The 11005-nt window shown below is 48.1% G+C and overlaps 1 long non-coding RNA gene across 1 annotated transcript; it reads right to left on the bottom strand.

The window, feature by feature from the left end:
• Positions 1-632: 632 nt before the first annotated feature.
• Positions 633-7328, bottom strand: LOC147979158 (uncharacterized). Its single transcript, XR_015618561.1, has 3 exons — positions 6783-7328; positions 5724-5795; positions 633-955 (listed from the first exon to the last, which is right to left on the bottom strand). It is a non-coding gene; the product is annotated as an uncharacterized LOC147979158 (long non-coding RNA).
• Between the last annotated feature and the right edge of the window lie 3677 nt (positions 7329-11005).

Here is an 11005-nt window from a genome sequence, read left to right as displayed (position 1 = left end):
GTACTAGGTAGCAGCGGCGTCGGTCTCGGTGTCTAGTGTGAGAAGAGGGGGAAGAAACAATAAATATTAAGCAAACAGATGCATAGCGATGCATGACATGACAAGTAGCAGTGCTAGGGGTGCCTTAACATGGTATGAGGTGGTACCGGTGAAGGAGGGAAACATCCGAGAAATTATCCCCGGTGTTTCGCGTTTTCGGACAAACGAACCAACGTGCTGACCTCTCAGCACGTCATATCGGTGGTACTCGCAAGCAAGGAGCTACACTACATATGCATGGGTAAATGTGTAAAGGGCCATATCGGTGGACTGGACTACAGAATGCCAGAATAAGAGGGGGATAGCTAATCCTGTCGAAGACTACGCTTCTGGCAGCCTCCATCTTGCAGCAGAAGGAGAGTAGATGGTAAGTTCACCAAGTAGCATCGCGTAGCATAATCCTAACCGATGATCCTCCCCTCGTCGCCCTGTGAGAGAGCGATCACCGGTTGTATCTGGCACTTGGAAGGGTGTATTTTAATAAGTATCCAGTTCTAGTTGTCATAAGGTCAAGGTATGTGACGCCCCCGATTTGACCGTACACTAATCATACACGCAAACATGTACGATCAAGATCAGGGATCACGGGAAGATATCACAACACAACTCTACAAATAAAATAAGTCATACAAGCATCATATTACAAGCCAGGGGCCTCGAAGGCTCGAATACAAGAGCTCGATCATGGACGAGTCAGCGGAAGCAACAATATCTGAGTACAGACATAAGTTAAACAAGTTTGCCTTAAGAAGGCTAACACAAACTGGGATACAGACCGAAAGAGGCGCAGGCCTCCTGCCTGGGATCCTCCTAAACTACTCCTGGTCGCCGTCAGCGGGCTGCACGTAGTAGTAGGCACCTCCCGAGTAGTAGTAGTCGTCATCAACGGTGGCGTCTGGCTCCTGGACTCCAGCATCTGTTTGCGACAACCAGAAAGAAAGGAAAGGGGGAAAAGGGGGAGAAAGCAACCGTGAGTACTCATCCAAAGTACTCGCAAGCAAGGAGCTACACTAGATATGCATGGGTATCAAATAGAATAAGGGTATCATATGTGGACTGAACTGCAGAATGCCAGAATAAGAGGGGGATAACTAATCCTGTCGAAGACTACGCTTCTGGCCACCTTCATCTTGCAGCATGTAGGAGAGAGTAGATGATAAGTTCACCAAGTAGCATCGTATAGCATAATCCTAACCGATGATCCTCCCCTCGTCGCCCTGTGAGAGAGCGACCACCGGTTGTATCTGGCACTTGGAAGGGTGTGTTTTATTAAGTATCCGGTTCTAGTTGTCATAAGGTCAAGGTACAACTCCAAGTCGTCCTGTTACCGAAGATCACGGCTATTCGAATAGATTAACTTCCCTGCAGGGGTGCACCACATAACCCAACACGCTCGATCCCATTTGGCCGGACACACTTTTCTAGGTCATGCCCGGCCTCGGAAGATCAACACGTCGCAGCCCCACCTAGACCAACAGAGAGGTCAGCACGCCGGTCTAAACCTAAGCGCCCAGGGGTCTGGGCCCATCGCCCTTAGCACACCTGCACGTTGCGTGGGCGGCCGGAAGCAGACCTAGCCTAGTAGGCGTTCCAGTCCAATCCAGCGCGAGCCGCTCCGTTGCTGACGTCACGAAGGCTTCGGCTGATACCACGACGTCGAGTGCCCATAACTGTCCCCGCGTAGATGGTTAGTGCGTATAGGCCAGTAGCCAGACTCAGATCAGATACCAAGATCTCGTTAAACGTGTTAAGTATCTGCGAACGCCGACCAGGGCCAGGCCCACCTCTCTCCTAGGTGGTCTCAACCTGCCCTGTCGCTCCGCCACAAAGTAACAGTCGGGGGCCGTCGGGAACCCAGGCCCACCTCTACCGGGATGGAGCCACCTGCCCCTTCAGCCTCCAACTCCGAACAGTACCACAGGTAATGTAACTGTGTAAAGTATATAGTATATGCCCGTGATCACCTTCCGAAGTGATCACGGCCCAGTAGTATAGCATGGCAGATGGACAAGAGTGTAGGGCCACTGATGGAACACTAGCATCCTATACTAAGTAGTAGGATAGCAGGTAAAGTAACAACAGTAGTAACAATGACAGGCTATGCATCAGAATAGGATTAACGGAAAGCAGTAACATACTACACTACTCTAATGCAAGCAGTATAAAGGAGAGTAGGCGATATCTGGTGATCAAGGGGGGGCTTGCCTGGTTGCTCTGGCAAGAAGGAGGGGTCATCTTCGATGTAGTCGAACACACGGACATCGGCAGCGGTCTCGGAGTCTACCGGAAAGGAGTAACGGAGGGGGAACACAATAAATAACAGAGCAATCAAATGTAACACAAAGCAAGACGCGGCAATACGTTGTAATAGGGGTGACCTAACATAGGGATAGGCGATACCGGCGAAGGGGGGAAACATCCGGGGAAGTATTCCCATTGTTTCGCGTTTTCGGGCAGATGAACCGGAGAGGGAAGGTTGCGTGTTCGCTATGCTAGGGACGTGTGACGGACGAACGGATTGCGTATCCGGATTCGTCTCATCATTCTGAGCAATTTTCATGTACAAAGTTTTTTCATCCGAGGTACGATTTATTTTATTTTAATTTTTAAAGCTTTAAATGATTTTTTAATTCTGAATTTATTATAATTCAAAAATAAAAACAGGATATACTTTCTATACCCATCGTGGGCTAGCCATAGTGGATGACAGGTGGGACCAAAGGGTCCAGTTGACTTAGTCAACAGTCAATTGTTTGACTGTTGACTGGTCAAAACTGCAGATCGGGCCCAGGCGTCATTGACACATATTCAATATTTTCTTGTAAGTGAATAATTAAAGGGGTCCACCTGTCATTGACTAGTATTTTAATAGGTTTATTTAACTAGTTAATTTAGAAGCGGGGATCCACATGTCATCTACTATTAGACTCACATGTCATCTACTATTAGACTAATTAACTAGTACTCCTACTAATTAAACTACTCCTAACTAGCATGACCGGCCACACACGGCTGTGGCACAGCTGGCCACACACACCACACACACTCCCGCACACACACATCACGTAGCTAGGAGTTGATTCTATTATCTGAACATAGCATTTTGCGATTTTTATATGATTTAATCCAGGAATCGAAAAGATTTGGTCCAGTGGGATAAAATGGAGTTCGTCATGCAAACTTTCTACTCGTACTATTTTTGCTCATGTTAGTAGTTGGTTAACCACCATTTAGAGACAGTTTAGAGGGTTAGTCATTGTAAAAATAAGAAAGCTAGCTAGTAGCATCTACAATAGCAAGCACTGGGCGAGAGCAGCGGCGGCTAGAAATAGCAGGAGCAGTAAAAAAAGCAGCGCAACAGCATGCATCAGTAACATGCAGCGGCCAGTCGGGGCGAGGGTGCTACCGGCGAGCGGGCGGCGCGGGCTGGCGGCCAACGCCGGGCGCGGTGACGCACGACCTGGAGGGCGTGCGGCGAAGGAAGCAGGGCGCGGCCGCGGTCGGCGCGGCCAGGCGGGCACAGCAAATAGCAATGGCAGCGGCAAGCCGACAATAGGCAGCGGCATAGTAGCGTCAGCAACAAAGCAGTAGCAGCAGGCACAAGTAGAGCAGCAGCAGCAAGAAGCAGAGCAGCAGTATGCAGGGGGTCCGGCCTCGGGCGTACGCGCACGCGCGAGGGCGCCGGCCTCAGGCGGGCAGAGGCACTGGGAGCGCGCCCGGTGTGGCTACGGCAGGGTCTGGCCATGGCGAACTCAGGTGGGGGCGGGTCTACGGCGCCGATTCCAAGGGAGAAACAAGGGGAACGGGAGGAGAGCCTCACAGTGGAGGACGCATGCGAGCTCGAGGGGTCGGGGAGGCCGGCGGCTGTCGGAGACGACCGAATCGAAGGCGGCGAGCTCGGGGCAGAGCTTGAAGATGATGTCGAGCTTGGCAGCACCCTGGCTTGAAGTTGAGGGCGGGGACGACGTGGAGGAGTCCGGCGGAGCTCCTGGGCTGGCAGAGACGGCGAGAAGAGGCGGTTGACCGCGGCAATGGCAACGAGGTGGCCTCGGGGGCAACGAGCGGAACGCAGAGGGGCGAGGGGCGCCCAGATCCATTGAGGAGGGGGTGGGGAGTGAGGGGAGAGAGCTAGGGTTTGGCCCGGGGCGAGGCCTTATAGGAGTGGGGGTGCCGGCGGATGGCCGCCACGGCGACGACCGGTGCCGTGGCAGGCATCGGCCATGGCCACGGGGTGGTTCGTGAACAGGGGAGGAGAGGAGGGGTGCGCCTGGGCCGGTGGTCCAGTTGGGCCAGAGAGGTGGGGGGCTTCCTTTATTTTTGTTTTTATATTCTTTTGTTTATTTTCTCTCTGTTTTATTTTAGTTTCACATTGCTATAGTTTAGATAAAATACCAAACTAGTTCCTAATTTAGTTTCATAAATATGTCACTGCCCCATTAGTTCGGGCAATTAAATAAATTAGTTTAATATTTTATTAATTGAATAGGGCATTGAATTATCTGTTTCTGCTACTGTTTTATTTATCTCAAAATATTTAAACAATTTGTAAAAGTGTGGTTACTTCAGCAAAATAATTTATGGATTATTTTCCGCAAACCGAACATTTTAGCTTTACGTTTGAAAACTTTTGATGTTTGCCATTAATCTCAAATTTGAATTTGATTCGTTTTGAACTAACGTGAGATTAGCAACAGTAACCATCATGACGTGGCATCATTAATAGAGGTTTACTGTAGCTTAACTACCCGGGCGTCACAAGGTACAACTCCGGGTCGTCCTTTTACCGAGGGACACGGCTATTCGAATAGATTAACTTCCCTGCAGGGGTGCACCACATAACCCAACACGCTCGATCTCATTTGGCCGGACACACTTTCCTGGGTCATGCCCGGCCTCGGAAGATCAACACGTCGCAGCCCTACCTAGGCACAACAGAGAAGTCAGCACGCCGGTCTAAATCCTATAGCGCAGGGGTCTGGGCCCATCGCCCATTGCACACCTGCATGTTGCGAGGGCGGCCGGAAGCAGAACTAGCCCCCTTAATACAAGAGCAGGCTTACGTCCCAATCTGGCACGCGCCGCTAAGTCGCTGACGTCACGAAGGCTTCGACTGATACCACGACGTCGAGTGCCCATAACTGTCCCCGCGTAGATGCTTAGTGCATATAGGCCAGTAGCCAGACTCGGATCAAATACCAAGAACTCGTTAAGCGTGTTATTTTGAAATAACCGCGAACGCCGACCAGGGCCAGGCCTACCTCTCTCCTAGGTGGTCTCAACCTGCCCTGTCGCTTCGCCGCAAAGATCCACTCAGAGGGCCGTTGGAACAAAGGTCCTTTCAGCCCCCAATCCATGAATCACTCGTGGGTGCTCCACAAGCCGACCCGTCTTTAGTCACCACATGTATCATGTATAAAGTATAGTACATACCCGTGATCACCTCCCGAGTGATCACGGCCCGATAGTATAGCATGACAGACGGACAAGAATGTAGGGCCACTGATGATAAACTAGCATCCTATATTAAGCATTAGGATTGCAGGTAAAGGTAACAACAGTAGTAGTAAGGACAGGCTATGCATCAGGATAGGATTAACGGAAAGCAGTAACATGCTACACTACTCTAATGCAAGCAGTAGAGAGAAGAATAGGCGATATCTGGTGATCAAGGGGGGGTGGCTTGCCTGGTTGCTCTGGCAAGGAGGGGTCATCAACACCGTAGTCGTACTGGGTAGCAGCGGCGTCGGTCTCGGTGTCTAGCGTGAGAAGAGGGGGAAGAAACAATAAATATTAAGCAAACAAATGCATAGCGATGCATGACATGACAAGTAGCGGTGTTAGGGGTGCCTTAACGCGGTATGAGGTGGTACCGGTGAAGGGGGAAACATCCGAGAAAATATCCCCGGTGTTTCGCGTTTTCGGACAAACGAACCGGAGGGGAAATGTTCGATGTTCGCTATGCTCGAGACATGTGGCGGACGAACGGACCGCATAGTTGGATTCGTCTTGTCATTCTTTCCATATATAAAACTTTTTCATCCAAGTTATGAATTATTTTCTATGATTTTTTAAAGCTTTAAAGTTTTTCTGAAATTTATTTAATTTGAAAATAAATAGGAAAAACTATGTGTACCCAGTGGTTGTCTAGCCATAGAGGCTGACATGTGGGGCTAGTCAAAGTCAAAAGTCTAGTCAGCCGGTCAAAAGGGGTCAAGGTTGACCGGTCAAACTGTCAGGGAGGGGGCCACCTGCCATTCACTAATGTGTTAATTGGAATGATTTAAACTAGTTTTAATTTGTGATGGGCCCCACTATCATATACCTATTAACTAACTGGGTTAGGTAGTCTAAAGGGGGTTAGTGTTAAGGGGATTACCCCCTGATTAAGACTGGATTGGGCCGGCCTCATATCCAGAGCTAGCCGGACCCCTGGCTGAGTTGCACGCATGGGCACATGGCCACGGCGGCCATGGCCAGCAGGCAGGGCAGCGCAGCAGTGGCCGTAACAAGCGGCGGCGCTAGCCAGCGGTGGCGCTAGGCGACAGTAGGTGGAGCAGCAGGCAGCACAAGCGATAGGAGCAGCAGGAAGCACGCAGCAGCAGCAGTACAACGCAGCAGCGGCAAGGAGCAGCAGCGCGGCACACACGTACGCGTACGCGTACAGGAGAGCTCGGATGTGATCGGGGACGGCAAATAGCGACCGTATCAAGGCGGAGGAAGGGGGATCCAGAGGAGTTGCTCACCGCGAGCGCGACCACGAGGTCGGGGAGGCAGGGGACGGCTCGGAGCAGCGGCAATGGTGACGCGAGATGCGACGGCCGACGGAGGAAGACGATGCAAGCGTTGAGGAGGGGGCGTCCCGACTTGAGTTGGTCCCCTGAACTGATGAAGCCGGACGCGGCGGACCTCCTGGGCGTGCTCCCGCACGCCGGAGACATCGACGACCGCGACAACGACGACGAGGCAGCGATGACCGCGACTGGTTCAAGCTCGATTTCCGAGAAGAAGAGGAAGGGGGCGAAGGGGAACGAAGGGGAAAAGAAGGAGTTCGATCTAGGGTTTTCGGGCGACGCTTTTATAGGCGGCCAGGGGCGTCGATGGTCGCCACGCACGCCGTGGCTGTGGCCATGGCCATGGATGTGTGCCACGACCCCCTGTCTCCTGTACAGAGGAAGGGGTGAGGTGGAGGTGGGCTGGGCCTACCCTTTCGCTAGATGGGCCATAGAGCCAGTAGATTAGGTCCCCTTCTTCACGTCTCTCTTTTCCCTTTTCTTTACATTTCTACCACAATTTTCTATTTAGCTGCTAGCAAATGGATTTAGTTAAGCCTGAAATTTGGCACAAAATTCAAGCACAATATTTTGGAGTGTCACATAAAGTTTTGAGTCATTTGGAAACTTATAATTATTTGTTTATTTTGAAATGGTTATGTTTGTTGTAGTTGGACCACTTTATATTTTACTAGAGATTAATCGGAGAGTCAAATGATATTGGATTCAACATGAAAAATGATCGGAGGGAATTATACTAAAATTTGCACATTTTAATTTTATAGTTTGAAGAAATAATAACTTGACTTGTTATTTGAATTTTGAATTTGACTTCGATTTTTTTATCAACTGGCAAATTGGCTTAATAAAATATGTTGACATGGCACAATAGGGTGAGGTTATTGTAGCCAAATTATCGGGGTGTTACAACTACTGCCCATGCAGCAGGAACCAAACCAACTCTGACGCAAGGCAGGGATAGTTCAGATTTGGAAAGATACGGACATATAAAAATACATTCATGGCAACTTCCGCTGAGTTGGGATCTGTGCAAAAATCCGACACGATAGTACCGCATGCCAGGAGCGGTGCTACCGCGTAGGGCGCGGATGTAAAAAAATTACATCCGCCCCTACTTCCGCTCATGTTGCTGTGCCAGGCTAGGGCTCATGTTACTACCGCACCCATGGGGCGACACTACCGCGTAGGGCGCAGATGTAAAAAAAATTACATCCGCCCTACAACCGCTCGAGCGGCTAAGCCTGGCCAGAGGCCACGGTACTACCGCTCCCAAGAAGCGGTACTACCGCACCTACGACCGGTACTGCCGCAAGGCCCCGCGGTACTACCGCTCTAAAGAGCAGTACTACCGCGTGCCTTAGAACAGCAACACTAGAAGTCCTTCATTTCGCAGAGACACAGAAAAACGGAGGATGCTCCAAAGAGCTAAAGGAAAGATGGTGCAAAAGGAGTAGACGTGTATGTGATGATTCCACCCAAACCTTTCCAAAGCGAACCCCTCTTAATAGTACAGCTTTCCTACGACTCAAATCCACTGAAAAGAAACATAGAGAAACACTGTCTTCAACAGTCTTCGAGGGGCATCAAATCATCTTGTTCTAGTCATGATATGTCTGAAAATACTCAATGCACACGATTAGTCCGCAAAGCATTGTCATCAATCACCAAAACAACTAAGGGATAAATATGCCCTTACACCACTTCATATTTTTATGTCTAACTTTGACTATTAATTTTACCAACAAAATATGAGTCATATGCCACAAAAGTATGTCACTGGATGCACATTTTAGAGAATTTTTCGATGATATATTTTTTACGACATATAGCTCATATTTTGTTGATCAAAATTAAAATTCAAAGTTTGACACAAAAAATAAAGTGGCATTGTATACATAAATATGTGAACATAAAAATAATAATATGTGAACAAGTTTCTTTATTTTCATAAACATTTCTGTAGATTTCATGACCATTTTTTGATGTTTACAAAAATTAATATATGTCATGAACAATTTTTAAAAACTGCACATACAAATTTTTAAATAGTTATGGAATTTTAACGTATGCCATGAACATTTTTAAAAATTGAACAAACAAGGTTTTATACTTTACTGAACATTTTTAAACATATGAACATTTTTGGAAATGTTGCAAACATTTTTAATGGTTAAATACACTATTTTACATGCCATGCACATTTTCCATAAATTGCAGGAATAATGTTTTACATCTCATTGAAGATGCTATAAAATGTCTTGATTTGTTTACATCTTGTGAACATTTTTAATGGTACCAACATGAATTAAATGTCATGAACAATTTTTAGAAACGTGTGAACATATTATAAGTGCAATGACCTTTTTTCCCTTATTAAAATGCGTGAGCACTTTGTTTTTTTTTTAAAATACAAAACCCCTTTATTAAGTGTGTGAGCACTTCTTTTGAGGTGCGTGAACATTTTGTAGGACTATATATAAAACCGTTTGCGTTCTCGCTAGCTGGGCCTGGGCTACAAACGAAGCGAGGCGAGGCGAGGCGAGGCAGACGCGCCCCTTCCACGGGAGCGCGGCGTCTCCTGCTCCTCGTCCCGCGGAAGGCGGCGTCTCCTCCGGCGACGACCGCCTTCCCCTCCTCCAGCGACGACCGCCTTCCCCTCCTCCGGCGAAGCGCGGTGTCTTCTCCTCCCGTGACGTCTCCCTGAATCCGCCGCGCCGCGCGTTTCTCGGCTCGTGTGTGAGTCCGCGCTCTCTCCTCCCTCCTCCCTTTGCTAGGGTTTTAAGGCTTTAAACGGCGAGGACGACGGGGGTAATCAGTTCGTTTTCGTCCTGCAATTAGGTGGAGCGCAGGAGCGATTCCGGCGGCGGGGGAGGGGTGGCCGCGGCTGCCGTCGGGGGTCGATTCTCACCGTACGCTTCGGTCTTCCTTTGTTGTCGCGTGGACTTCGGGTGTGCCGGTGGTGGCCACTGCCGTGGGATCGAGGTACTGCCCCCTGATACGAGCTCTGTTTCCCCCTTGCTTCATCTGCCCAGCGAATTGGTGCTTGAGGTCCTCGGATTTGGGCCCGGGTTTGTGGGTGGTGCCATGCCGTTCAACTTATTTCTGCAGATTGAGTCGTTTGGGGGTTACATTCCTGTTTGTATGCTTATTAATTTGTCTTCCTCAGTCGCAGATTGTACTAGATTGTCTTCTTATCATACAATTGAAATTAATTGCAAAAGTTCCCTTGATCTGCTAGCATTTGAGTTCCATTCATTGTTTCTGGTGAACCATACGCATAGTCATTGTCTGGCTTGTGGTATTAGTTTGTCAGCTGCTCCTTATGTAGGATTAGGTTTTGAAATCTCTCATCTAAGAAGGTACCGATTATCTATTATCATACAGTTCCAGTACAAAGGTTTCCTTAATCACCTACGATTTGAGTTGGACACATTCTCTTCTTAGGTTTTGAACTAGTTTTGTTTGAGAGTTAGAAATTCAATCTAAATTTATTTCCAGAATAGGTATCAAACTGACAAGTAAATTTTTGCAGTGGCTTGACACTTGCTGTTTTAAGATTTAGCACCCATTTGTCTTCTAGAATTAGATATCAAATTGATTAGTTGTATGCTCATATTCATTATACTCATCCATTGTTTTGATTCCAAATGGTGTGGCAAGCCCCAAAGTTCCTACAAAACTGATATATTCACCTAGCTGTGATACTGATATGCATGATCACTTTTTTTGATTTGGCTTAAATGTTTACCCATGTTTTTTTATTCTTTACAAACTGTCAAATATGCTACCTCTTTTTGGCCTCCTTTTGTTAGAACCATGTTGCTGTTGATGCGCTCACTTTGCTTCATAACATTGCTACATGTGTAGTCTAGGGATAAGGTTGCTGCTAGTACAGATATGCTTTGTTTTGTCTCAAACATAGTAACTTTTGTTTCCTTTGCTTACAATCCTTTCAGGAATATAATTTTCTGTAAGTATGATGGTTTTACTCTTCAGTAACCTACTTCTTTCTGCTCTTGCATGGTATTTTAATTATCCAGTCACCCAGCTCCTTGTAGCCGTGGACTTTGGGTGTGCCGGTGATGACTACTGCCGTGGGCTAGAGGTGTTGTCCCTGATACGAATTCGGTCTGCCCCCTGCTTCATCCGCTCTGCTAATTGGTGCTTGAGGTCCC

This window comes from Triticum urartu, chromosome 3A, assembly GCF_056163025.1.
Source record: "Triticum urartu cultivar PI428250 chromosome 3A, HENAU_Tu73, whole genome shotgun sequence".
Classification (NCBI taxonomy): Eukaryota; Viridiplantae; Streptophyta; class Magnoliopsida; order Poales; family Poaceae; genus Triticum; species Triticum urartu.
This window is presented reverse-complemented; position numbering and strand designations above follow the sequence as displayed.